General features: G+C 37.9%; 2 non-coding genes across 2 annotated transcripts; both read left to right on the top strand.

The window, feature by feature from the left end:
• The first annotated feature begins 798 nt into the window (after positions 1-798).
• LOC145678139 (5S ribosomal RNA) lies at positions 799-917 on the top strand. Its single transcript, XR_014130255.1, has one exon. It is a non-coding gene; the product is annotated as a 5S ribosomal RNA (ribosomal RNA).
• Positions 918-13,972: 13,055 nt separating this feature from the next.
• LOC145678140 (5S ribosomal RNA) lies at positions 13,973-14,091 on the top strand. Its single transcript, XR_014130256.1, has one exon. It is a non-coding gene; the product is annotated as a 5S ribosomal RNA (ribosomal RNA).
• The last annotated feature ends 312 nt before the right edge of the window (positions 14,092-14,403 follow it).

Here is a 14,403-nt window from a genome sequence, read left to right on the forward strand (position 1 = left end):
GCCGTGTGAACTTTGTCGTGCATAAAGACCGTGCTCATGGGTTTTCTCGGGTTTCTTCTCCCGTTTCCTCCCACTTTCTTCATTCAGTACTCATCATCACCGTCTCCTTTAGCGTAACCGGTATAAGTATGCGACGTAAATCTAAAGATTTCATTTCATTTCCCTTTTCTGCTCATACTGCTGATTATGCGCGATTATGCCAACATCCAACTCCGCGGATAATCGTGCGATTACTGTATATACAACTAATACAGATACGTAATTACATTATCAGTTACAGTATCGGTTTTTATTTACTAATTTGCCTCACTTTATTTGCATCCCTGCAGTAAATAATTCTTATCGATAATAGTTAAAATGTATATTACATTTTAGTGCTTCACGACTGAATGATCATCTGCCTTACGTTATCTCGCAGCTGAAGAGGATGCTACACTGAAAACTACCTTGCGTTATAAAGGGTAAGTGAAACATATCTTAAAAATATCTTTCATACATTTCATTGTGTACATTAAAGAATGTAAGTTTGCCTTTTTCCTGTAATCAATACTTAATAAAGGATTTATTTTTATTTATTTATATACAATTTCATACGTGGTTCGTGATAGTAAACTCGATAGGACATAGTGGCACTATGAACATCCGAATCACTCATCATTCGAACATTCAAATATTTATTCGAATATTAGTATATTCCAAGTAATGTTAACGACGTTAATATGCTTGCCTTTATAGTTAATAATGTCAATTCTTACTTAAAACATACTTCCTTAACAGGACATTGAAGAAAAGGTAGTTGCCAACGGCCATACCATGCTGAATATACCGGTTCTCGTCCGATCACCGAAGTCAAGCAGCATCGGGCCTGGTCAGTACTTGGATGGGTGACCGCCTGGGAACACCAGGTGCTGTTGGCATCTCTTTTTCAAATTTCATTATCCTTCAAGTACGAAAATACTAGAAACATTAATTTTATAGTACTTTCAAGAGATAATTTATCAACATTATTTCATAGCGATTAATCGATATTCTAAGCGTTATACCCACTATTTCTTACACTAACAGCCTGTTTATTTGCACGGCACATTAAAATAACCTGATTTCCGATCCGTGTGCACCTACTACTATACTTAACACGGAATGTATTACCACTTTTTAAAAGTAAATTATTATGACTAAGTGTAGATCTCCGGCGAGTAAATGCCTTTCGTATACAAGCACGACACATCTCCGCTATGTGCTTTACTTTTTTACTAACAGCATATAGAAATTGGATTTCAAGGTGTTTCTACATAACAGAATGAAGCAAATTTCGTGATTTAACTCTTTCGAATAATGTGTTGGTCCTGACAAGGACCGTTTGAAATGAAAAATCTTGAAGAAGATTTTTACTTAGAGCTTGTGTACTTGGTAACAGCCTTCGTACCCTCACTTACAGCGTGCTTGGCAAGTTCACCAGGCAAAAGAAGGCGCACAGCTGTTTGGATTTCCCGGCTGGTGATAGTTGACCGTTATTGTAATGGGCCAAACGAGAAGCTTCAGCAGCAATACGCTCGAAGATGTCATTAACAAAGCTGTTCATGATACTCATAGCTTTGCTAGATATGCCAGTGTCAGGATGCACTTGCTTCAAAACTTTGTAGATGTAAATGGCATAGCTCTCCTTCCTCCTCCTCTTCTTCTTCTTATCTCCCTTGGAGATATTCTTTTGGGCTTTACCAGCCTTCTTTGCAGCCTTTCCGCTAGTTTTTGGTGGCATGATGACTCACTCGTTCAGCAAAATTAGATGTGTCCGCCGATTTATCGACTTCATTTAAATTACAGTACGTGTTTCAATTCGCGCCAACTGCCTTGCTTTTCATTTGATGCACTCGGGTGCACGCTTGAAGTAGTAACAAAACTGACTTGATTCATGGGAGGCCGCAATTTTTCCTCTCATCTTATTACGAAAGAATATTGAACAATGTCTGGTCGCGGCAAAGGTGGAAAAGTCAAGGGAAAGAGCAAGTCCCGCTCCAGCAGGGCTGGCCTTCAATTCCCAGTAGGCAGAATCCATCGTCTTTTGCGAAAGGGTAACTATGCCGAACGAGTTGGTGCTGGCGCTCCCGTGTATTTGGCTGCAGTCATGGAATACCTGGCAGCTGAAGTTCTTGAGTTGGCAGGCAACGCTGCTCGTGACAACAAGAAGACTAGGATTATTCCACGTCATCTGCAGTTAGCTATCCGTAACGACGAGGAATTAAACAAGTTGTTGTCTGGAGTTACAATCGCTCAGGGTGGTGTTTTGCCCAACATTCAAGCTGTACTTCTGCCCAAGAAAACTGAGAAGAAGGCATAAATGTAAGACCTATATCTCATACAAATCGGCCCTTATGAGGGCCACAAACCCCTTTATAGAGGAGATTTACGATTGAAATGAATTGTTTTCGATATACAGACTCATCAAAAGTGTCTGAGATAGTTGCTTAGTGTCATTCGAAATTCTCGCTGCTATTCGATTAATTAGTATGTGTAGTCGTCGATCGTAATTGAAGCCCATAGGAAGTCACACTATCTTTAGAATACTCCAAACAGCGATGTGCTTAGTTCCCACTACATTATTAATTATAAGATCATTACCTTTTGTATTGTCGCTAGCTACATTTTTTTGATATTTGCGTACATCGGGCTCATATTACCCAGAGGACAGGACAGTCGAGCCCAGATTCTCAGCAATGGAAGAAAACCTCATACCACATATTCTCATGTACTTCATGCTAGACAAAGGAATTTCCAACATTCTTAAAGCACTCATGTTTCTCTCTTGCGTTGGCTTGGCTGAAATTACTCTGTTCAATATGTTCTCGACATTTATTATTGTTCATTACTATGCCCCAATGACATCATGAACAGAGCGGATCAAAAAACTTTCCTAAATTTCTTTTGCAACATAGTAATGACATTAAATGCACACTTAAGTACGATTTATTCTTTGCAAGGTCGATATTCATATTTGTGTGATATGTGTTATATGTATATGGTTTGTAATACGCAACTACTCTTATTCTCTGATCTCAGAACTCATTTGCTACTGTGCCCAACGAGCGAGCCTAGGTTTCTTGTAACTACTGCCTTTCTTTAGTAAATAATGTGAAGTATACAATGCATTAACCTACATCTCATATTTGTATTACTCTTTATTTTACTAACCCGCTACGAAGTGTCATTAATTTACATGTAAATCACAATAGACACTACCGCAAAAGAAAAAAATCGAACCCAAGACCACGTAAACAAGATAAAGGACAAGATTCAGGTTTCTAACGCATTATTCGCCCCTCACAGCACAGTATAGAAGTTGTATAAGCCTCTATACGTACATCCTACTGTCAGAACAGAAATTCCGACTTGCGTTTCGCATCTCTCATGCTCGCTACTTCCAACAAATCGCCAATTTCCAACCAGAACCCCTTCTCCAGCATTAATACTGCTACATATGAATACGTATACATGAACGTACATAATGTAAAAAAAAACGTATGATTTTCTCAAATTAATCTCTCTACGTCTGTAATTTTGTGTGCATCAAAAGGCTTTAATGTAGTTACACGAATTCTTATAATCTAACAGAAAATCGCACAAAGTAAATCTTTCCCTTTATATAAATTTGTTGGCTCTGAAAAGAGCCGTTTATGCCAATTTTATATCCAAAATAGGAGGAACCCCAACTTAACCTCCGAAACCGTACAGGGTTCTTCCTTGCCTCTTCAAGGCATACACAACATCCATAGCTGTCACTGTCTTCCTCTTGGCGTGTTCTGTGTATGTAACAGCATCTCTGATTACGTTCTCCAGGAATACTTTCAATACTCCTCGGGTCTCTTCATAAATGAGACCAGAGATACGCTTCACACCACCACGGCGAGCAAGACGCCTAATAGCGGGTTTGGTGATACCCTGGATGTTGTCACGAAGAACTTTACGGTGGCGCTTGGCACCTCCTTTGCCAAGACCCTTGCCTCCTTTTCCACGTCCTGTCATTTCGATATGTTACTGCTTCGCTCACCACACACGAGAAATACAAGCCCAAGCAGCCCAAGACTCGTGGTTTTGTTCCTTCGATCATGCAGGGAAAGCACGGAGGAAAAACACAAAACGTGTCTAAGCCAATGAGAACTGTCCTTTTCGACTGACTTTATCCAATGAGAAATAGCTTGATTTAACGGTTTTGCTCTTTATATAACTTGACTTCATTCAGCGCGCAATTATTTGAAACAAGTCGTGACAGTTGCAATGGCACGTACCAAGCAGACAGCTAGGAAATCTACTGGAGGCAAAGCTCCTCGAAAGCAGCTTGCCACCAAAGCTGCAAGAAAGAGTGCTCCAGCTACCGGTGGAGTGAAAAAGCCCCATCGTTACAGGCCTGGTACTGTGGCTCTCCGAGAAATTCGTCGTTACCAGAAGAGCACTGAATTGCTCATCCGCAAGCTGCCCTTCCAACGACTCGTCCGAGAAATTGCACAAGATTTCAAGACAGATCTTCGCTTCCAAAGCTCAGCTGTCATGGCTTTACAGGAGGCAAGTGAAGCTTACCTTGTAGGGCTTTTCGAAGACACCAACTTGTGTGCTATTCACGCAAAGAGAGTCACAATCATGCCTAAGGACATTCAGCTTGCTCGCCGCATCCGTGGGGAACGTGCTTAAGTTTGAAGTTCTGGCACTGAGTTCAAAAACGGTCCTTTTTAGGACCAATACACTACTTAGAGATGCTGTTATCCTAACAAGGATCTTGTCCATACTTGTTATCTTTTTTTTTTAAATTCTCACGCCGTATGTTGCATAGTTAATACATCTACCTTCGTTTTCCTCTCGTTTCGTATATCATCCTATCTTTCAAGTATATTCTTTAGTTTTCCCCTATGTTTACCGATTGATTATCTTCGTTTTATGTGGTCAAGGATTCGATTTTGCCATATGTTGCATAAGTTAACTTCGATTCAACCACTGTTTGCCCTTCTCAACGTTATTAATCTCATAGAACTCGCAGGCGAAATATGTACTTCTTCCAAGGTAGCAAAAGTAATATTTTCTCAGAGGTCGCTGCTGTTGAATGCAAACGTTAAACTAAACTTTCTTTAAGTGTCTGTTTGTACTTAACATCAGTTCAATTGTACACCTACATTTCTGCTGGTGTTACTATTTTTCTTTATAGCAATATTACGAATTATAAGACGGTATCCGTGGTTATTAGCGTGTTCCCTTTTCCTAACACTTTCTCATTACACCAGTATTTCCATCATTCATTAGGCGTAATCACCCGTCTCCTTTATCATAAAAATCATAATAGTACGACGTTAAATTGAAACAGTCTACTTCACTTTCACGAGTTGTAATAAGTTCGAACATTTCTTTCACCCCAGCCTTGAAAAGAGTTGATTTTAGTTTAGTGTCCCTTTCAGCAGCAAGGCTGTTTCAAACGTGGACCTACTTATTAACGTGCAATGCGAAACATTTGAGCTCCCACCGAGAATCGAACCCAGTCAGCCTGCAAAAGTTTTTCTAACAAATGCATTAAGTGCGTTTTCTGTACTGTTTCGCTACTTGAAGATAGGAACAAGGAAAAAGTAAGTGATCACAAATTGACATTACGTAATGTGTTCCCCATTTTTTTTCGAGTACACCATTCTTGACACCCGTGAAAGCTTTCTTTCCCCACCCTCAATTCCCCTCTGTTATAAAGCACTTACATCAAGAAGTGCTTCGGTTAAAAAGAAAACTCAAAGTCCCTTGCGTGTATACTATACATTGCTATGAATGAACATGTGATAATGATAGGAAAAGCACAATTTTACTCTTCTCAAAGTATTTGATGGCTCTAAAAAGAGCCGTTTTAAAATGTCAGATGATTTACTGACACATTTACTTCTTCTTTGGTGCAGCCTTCTTAGCACTTTTCGGTTTTGCTGTAGCCTTCTTTGGCTTCGGGGCCTTTGGCTTCTTGGGAGTTTTTGCCTTCTTCACTTTAGATGGTGATTTCTTAGGTTTGGGAGCAGCAGCCTTTTTCTTTTCACCAGTCTTCTTGGGACGTTTAGCTGCTGGCTTTTTCGCAGGCTTCTTCTCCTTTGATGCTGATCGTTTCGCCTTGGTTGAAGATCCACCTTCAGGCTTCTCCTTCAGCGATGAAGCACTAAGCTTAAACGATCCAGATGCACCTTTTCCCTTGGTCTGAACCAAAGACCCAGAAGCAACTGCACTTCTCAAGTATTTCTTGATAAATGGAGCAAGCTTCTCGGCATCCACTTTGTAGTTCTGAGAGATGTATTTCTTAATAGCTTGCAGTGAACTTCCTCCCCTTTCCTTCAAATTCTTGATGGCGTTGTTCACCATTTCTGATGTTCTTGGATGAGAAGGTGTTGTTTTTGGTTTCTTAGGCTTTGCAGACTTCTTAGGAGAAGCCTGTGCCGGGGCTGCAGGTGCTGATGCCGTATCTGCCATTGCTTTCTGCAATAAACTCAACGATACTGAAGAATGAAATTTTCGCTGGCAGGCAGCGTTGAGTTTGGTTACGGAGCGCGGACCGGATAGAAAGCACTTGCTGAGGCGGGCTGAGGTAAACAGAAGTTCGTAGTTGCCACAACGATAAGTGTGTTTCCTTCTATTTTGATAAACGATTTTTTCAGGTATCAATGAATGCACCAGATCCTATTCTTCCTTACTGGCTAGAAGAAACTTTATTCCACATAACTCAAAAGGCATTTGTTTTTATTCGCTTTCTATTTTATGTTTCAGTCATTGCTAAGTCGGTCACACTACTTTTTCACCCTCCTTGTGCTTATAATTTTCATAATTTAACATGGAAATACTTATCAATAAATAATTATATTACCATGGTAATTAACTTCAATCCTTCCTGTGATTATACGCAAAGTACCATCTTCGTACTGCTTACTATAGTTCAATGAAGGGAATCTATAAAGTAACGCGTGTCGCACACATCTGCCTTGCAAACTCCCTGGCCTACTTCCAATGTATAGACTTTTATTTCAAATCCTGATTTAATTTCATAATTTTCTGTAGATTTTAACATTTTATTACCCAGCTTCTTAATACGAATGACAATCAAGCCTAAATATTTATTCCCTTTAACTTTATTTTTCTTTTTTATTTTGTGCCTTGTTTCATATTTGTTCTTACGTTAGCAATTAACGCACTTACCGTAGTTATGTATGAACAGGTTGTTTCTATATTTATTTTATTCCAAATAAATTAAATATATATACGGATTATTTTATGGTAGTTGATATTTTCTGTTGTTTCCTACGTGAATGAGGAAACGCACGGACTTTCGCCTAATTCTTGTGCTACTTTCATATGTCTGTATCTGTCGAATGCTGTCGATCTGTCGAAATGTGTATTACTATCTGTCGATTCATCGAGTGAACTGAATTCGTTAACCATTTCACCAGGCGCGCATGCATTTTTTTTTTCTTCTAAGGGATCCAAGCTTCGGGGGGCAAGGTTCCAATACTACAAGCCACTATGTCTATATACTATTATTCTGCATTCGAAAACACGATAAATATTCCACTTACTTTTTCACAAAAACATGATACAGACAGAGTACAGATGAAGTGTAAGATCAGATTTATATTGATGATACATCAATATTTTCCCTGTTAATAACTACATTTAATGAGAAAGTCTGCAAATGTATGTTCACTTAGGAACTTTTGCGAGGAGTCCGCACCCGGTGGACACCCCGTGAGTACGCCTCTGCACTTGACTATACTTCGAATTATACTGCAAACAGTTGTATTTTAGTTTCCCCGTTTAGTTCATCGATATCATTAACACAAAGAAAATAGATGTTATAGATGCGTATTCTCAGTTCTCGCTTTATATCCGGACGTCTGCAAAAATCTACTCCTTTTCTTTCTTTCACGCATCCACCAAACTAACAATGATTTGTATTATAATATTTGCGCATAAATGTATATCTCATACCTTCCATGTTCTCAAGTATTCATAGACAAAAACGGTTACTTTCTGCGAACAAATTGTCCAAACACAGTGCAAATGTCATCTATAGATTGTCCTGGTTCCGTCTGCGTGTACATAACAATGCGTCATAATCATACATTGCACATTAAGGATATCAATTAATCTTCCCAAATTCCTAGATATGCCTGGCAAAAGTTCCGCGTGTTGTAAGGATATTACATTTGTACTACCGACAAGGTGGTATCTTCCAACATTGAAGTTCAATAAACCCCAAATGTGTCGGATATAGTATTTGATTTCTTGTCTCATTGTTTGCGTCAGAGATGTCTTCTCAAGTTAGGATTTACGATACATACAGGATGAGTTGTATATATTGTTGCTGCCAGCTCTATATTAATCCCATATTTGTAAACGAATAAAAACAGTATTCTAATTATAACAATGTGCTCACAATTAATTTTATTCTTAATTGTTATACGTATTGTTGATTAAAAATGAAAATGTTGCTAAGTGAATTTTATTAATATTTTCTGTTGCGTGATATAGGAAGTGAGTGAAATATTGGAGGAATATAGTGTGCGTAGCAGATGATGTGCAGTGGCTTTGGATCGCCTGTGATAAGGTAAGGCATTTGCTATTTTAATTAACACATTTTATATACTGTAATCCTAATTATTTTTATGTGAATGTGCTTACTACTTGTGTATTCAGTGGGACCGATGTTTTAATATGTATGGTCAAGCAGTGTCGAGCCTGGTCAGTGTGTGGATAGGTGACCATTTTTTGTAAATCGATAACATTTAACTTTGTAAACACGGATGAAGTAGAAGTATATTTATTTTATTTTTTACCTCAAATATGTAGGACACTTCTCCTTTGTACATCAATTATTATTATTAGTTCAACTTGTTTACAAGTTAAATGAAAAGAATAGTCGTTATCGTGTGATGATTGTGCTCATTAGGCTAAAGAAGACTCGTGATAAGAAAGAAAAGAAGAACGGTGCTCAAGTTTCGTCACAGCATATTCTCAAAAATTTACAGGCAAAATTCAGTGTTCTGCATGAAAAGGCATATTTGTACGAAAAAAAAAAAAAATTCTGCAGACGACAGAATTAAATAAAGTAATACACATGTATTTTAGAGTTACTGGTGTAAAATCATTACAAGTGCTTTGCCAGGTGGCCAATAAAAAGCACGAATACTATTTAAGGGAGCCAAAACAGGAGAAAGCTGGGGGCCTGAGCGATAGCAAGAATGTGCGTCCAAAGTGAACAGGAGCGAAGGCGACGCGGGTATACGTATAAGCAAGGGTAGTGGAAACCAGTTAGTTTTCGAGTTTCAATAGCACTTGTCATGCATCCATACTAGTAGCGCCCCGCTTGTAAACATTAAGTACACTATGCAAGAATACACCGCGGTGGAAAATAGTACCTAATACAGTTATCTTTCATATATACTGACTTATTTTACAGTAGTAACCCAACACTAGTAAACGTAAAATAAAAGTGTATAACTTTATATTTAATTCTATCGCCTGGCTTAGTTTTTCACCTGTAAGATGTACTTATTTAGAGCAAGTTTCTTAACTAGCAAATTAAACCGAGAACCACAGCAACCATATATATATTCTTATGATGTACTTTTCTTTGAGTGGTGTTCTCTGTCTATTCAATAACATTTTCTCAGTTTAATGCTAGCAAAAAACAAAACAAAATCAAAGTGTTTCTATATAAATTTAGTTCACCGTGTTGTAATATCACATGGAATTGAAAAACGAATAGTCGAACCTCTGCTATCTCGATCAAACTTCTCAGGATGATATACTGACTTACCGCAGAAGTTCGACTGAATACGTTTCTCAGTTCCATGGGAGAACCTGGAGAAGCAAAAGCCTGCGCAACGGAAAATACTAAATAAACTTGTAGAGCAGGTCAAGATGTATCATCATGCCAAGTTTCATTCAGATCAGAGAAGTTTGGCTGCAGCCATTTTCATTACAAAGCACAAAATGGATGGTCCCTAACCTCGAGAATCTTCACAATTGTCGACGAGTTGAACTGCACTCATCTGATCAAAATCAAACTTAAAATGGCAGTTCACTTTCAACTGTTAAATAATATGATATGCAGGCTTCTGCTTTCCTAGTTACAGTCTATCCACTGTGGTATGCATATTAGTAGAAATGTGAGAGTGCATATTTATTAAAGATTTGCTTCAAAAAGCGATGAAAGACATAGGCATTCCCGCGGGCGGTGATAACAAGATGCCGGAAAACGAACAAGCAGAAAGAATATGGGCTGAAGAAGTGTAAACGACGACGCGGCGGCCCGTAAAGGTGTTGCCGTCCTATTAAATGAATAATATCAAAAGAAAGAAAAAAAAAGTAAAAAATTTCGCGCTCGTAATCAAGACAGAAAGCAACTAAAGGAAATCTTTGTTTTACGTCCCACGTTATGCCGCTTAGGCTAAAAGAGGCGCTGATTATGAGAAATGATTGAAATGGTGGTGGAATGAAGAAAGTGGGAGGAAACGGGAGAACCCCGCGGTAACCCACCGCACATAGTTTTTGTCCACCATAAAGTTAACTTGGCGGGGGGCTCAAGACAGAAAGACGGTTGGAAAAACAAATAAACGATGTTCCATCCCGTAAAAATGTTGGCGACCTATGAAATCAATATTTTTTCTTAAGAAAAAAAAAAAGAATTAAAAAGAGAAAAAAGGTCAAAATTTCGCGCTCGCTTCGCTCGCGATCAGCAGAGAAAAGAGGACGTGACGCACCCCTAAAAGTGTTGGCGACCGATTGAATAAATATTGTGGGTAAAAAAAAAAAAAAAAAAAGTCAAAAATTTCGCGCTCGCTTCGCTCGCGATCAGCACAGAAAGAAGGACGTGACGCGCCCCTAAAGGTGTTGGCAACCGATTCAATACATATTGTCGGTAAAAAAAAAAAAAAAAAAAAAAACGCTCGCTTCGCTCGCGATCGACATGAAAAAGGCAACGACGTGACGCCCCGTAAAATTGTCGGCGACCTATTCAATCAATATATTCGGTTGAAAAACAAAGTCAAAAGTTTCCCAATCGCTTCCCTGCCGATCGACATAAAAAAAAGGCAACCCCTTCACCTCTCCTTATGCATTCATCAGTAAACATACAACCATAGATCACAATACCACTCACATCACCTATCAGTTCTCCACGTCCATCAAGATCCAATCATCGCCCTGGCCCTTTATGATGATACACAACATTACATGTTATTGTGTGCATTGCCCCGCGTTACAATACATGACCAAAAAAAAAAGAGAAAAAGAGCTGCACTGCCTTCAGTGTAGACATGTTCGTATTCGTAGAAAATGATTTTAGGTACAACGATAGTACAGTAATCTATCTTCACATGCTTCAGATGTGAACGATACCTACACATGAAGAGGGCTCCCGAGGTTTCCTTTTCCAATAGGATGGAGCTCCACCACACTTGCAGAATGACGAGAAGTTATGTTAATAAATATATCCCAGAGTGTTTCGTAACTCGCCCTTGGTCCTAATGATGAAGCGTTCTTCAGATGGCCCCGATGTCTCCACACATGATACTATGCGACTTCTTTTCACGAGGCTCTCAAAGATCACGTTTGTGTCCTAACATTCTCTGCAGATATGACACAGCTGCGATAGCGGATCACAGAAGCCTTTCCTCTCCTTACAAGAGACGTGTTCATTCGAGCATGGGAGTAATTCGACTATCGATCAAATATCTCCCGTGTCACGATAGTAGTCACTTTCAATTCTTCTAACGAAGGTAAGAAAAAATGCTATACAAACTTCCTTTCGGTATATAAAGGATTAGGGGCCCAGAGAATATTTTCTTTCAAGAGGATACATTCTTTTTCGAACAACCCTGTATATAGATCCTCTAATTATAACTGCAAACAAAATGTTGATTTTGCAATTGCTTCCATGAGAGAAAATTCTGTGCACTTTCTTTCTGAAGGGCCGGGCCTAAACGTTTTCCTTAATCATTAAATTTAGTAGTTATCTACAATTACATAGTTTTCCATTGTTCTCAAAATAAAGATTTTTCTCTATGAATTGTTGAATGTTGCTAGGGATATTGAAGTAATTCTTTTTAGTGTTTTTTTCTTTACAATAATGTACTGAACGCCTGCATTAAGGAAGTTCGTGTGTCCATCTTGCAAAATGTTTCGTCTTTTTTCATGCCCACTAAGATAAATATTCATTTTGCTCTTTTCCTCCGTATGCAAACCACATTTCTTAAAGGCAACATTTTCATACAAATGTAGTACTAAAAACTTCTAATTGGCAACATCTGGGCTGCGAAGAGGAAAAAGAAAGAAATCTCGTACGTATTCGCGCGCAATTCGGAATTAGCCAATGAAAAGCACAAAAGCGGCCACCATCTCTCTCTCTTTCTTATTAACGGTTTTGTACTTTCTGCAGTTCTATCAGTGCTGCTAACCTCTTACTATATCATTGAATATGTATGTTTATATATATATATATATATATATATATATATATATATATATATATATATATATATATATATATATATATATATATTTTACAAAAAATCATACTACTACGGAATAATATTAAATGCCTGTAAAACCCTCATTTCTGTTTGCACTTTCTGTTACACTACCTTCCCCGAACTTCTTTCAAGTTATTAAGTGCAGAACGGGGAGTTATACATATTTACTTGCGCTTTCACAATATCTGCACATTGTGTAATAATAGGAGACGTATAAAATAAAACTATATACTAATACGTATATATATATATATATATATATATATATATATATATATATATATATATATATATATATATATATATATATATATATACAGTACACATTCCACTATCCGAGGCTTTCCTTTTCTTTCTTGCTGACGATAAATTACGCTCTTAGAAATGTTGTCTGAAAACAATAAGAATATGTGCAAAAAATACAATCAGAGGTAGAGGTCTTTAACAGGAACTAAGCAAGGGAGTTGAAAAATTTTTTATGCATGTAAAAAATATAGACATGAACCAACTTGTGAAATAAAAAGACCAGAAAACTACTCTTTCTAAATTATGTGTAAACTTTTTAACCGAAAACGAAAGTTGCACGAAAGACTTTTTGTCCCTTTTTTGCCTCCGGTGCTTGGGGTCCCTGGTTCAATCCCAGCTCGTGCCGTGTGAACTTTGTCGTGCATAAAGACCGTGCTCATGGGTTTTCTCGGGTTTCTCCCGTTTCCTCCCACTTTCTTCATTCAGTACTCATCATCACCGTCTCCTTTAGCGTAACCGGTATAAGTATGCGACGTAAATCTAAAGATTTCATTTCATTTCCTTTTCTGCTCATACTGCTGATTATGCGCGATTATGCCAACATCCAACTCCGCGGATAATCGTGCGATTACTGTATATACAACTAATACAGATACGTAATTACATTATCAGTTACAGTATCGGTTTTTATTTACTAATTTGCCTCACTTTATTTGCATCCCTGCAGTAAATAATTCTTATCGATAATAGTTAAAATGTATATTACATTTTAGTGCTTCACGACTGAATGATCATCTGCCTTACGTTATCTCGCAGCTGAAGAGGATGCTACACTGAAAACTACCTTGCGTTATAAAGGGTAAGTGAAACATATCTTAAAAATATCTTCATACATTTCATTGTGTACATTAAAGAATGTAAGTTTGCCTTTTTCCTGTAATCAATACTTAATAAAGGATTTATTTTTATTTATTTATATACAATTTCATACGTTGGTTCGTGATAGTAAACTCGATAGGACATAGTGGCACTATGAACATCCGAATCACTCATCATTCGAACATTCAAATATTTATTCGAATATTAGTATATTCCAAGTAATGTTAACGACGTTAATATGCTTGCCTTTATAGTTAATAATGTCAATTCTTACTTAAAACATACTTCCTTAACAGGACATTGAAGAAAAGGTAGTTGCCAACGGCCATACCATGCTGAATATACCGGTTCTCGTCCGATCACCGAAGTCAAGCAGCATCGGGCCTGGTCAGTACTTGGATGGGTGACCGCCTGGGAACACCAGGTGCTGTTGGCATCTCTTTTTCAAATTTCATTATCCTTCAAGTACGAAAATACTAGAAACATTAATTTTATAGTACTTTCAAGAGATAATTTATCAACATTATTTCATAGCGATTAATCGATATTCTAAGCGTTATACCCACTATTTCTTACACTAACAGCCTGTTTATTTGCACGGCACATTAAAATAACCTGATTTCCGATCCGTGTGCACCTACTACTATACTTAACACGGAATGTATTACCACTTTTTAAAAGTAAATTATTATGACTAAGTGTAGATCTCCGGCGAGTAAATGCCTTTCGTATACAAGCACGACACATC

This window comes from Thermobia domestica, unplaced genomic scaffold (assembly GCF_964235325.1).
Source record: "Thermobia domestica unplaced genomic scaffold, izTheDome1.hap1.1 HAP1_SCAFFOLD_1920, whole genome shotgun sequence".
In the NCBI taxonomy this organism is placed as follows: Eukaryota; Metazoa; Arthropoda; class Insecta; order Zygentoma; family Lepismatidae; genus Thermobia; species Thermobia domestica.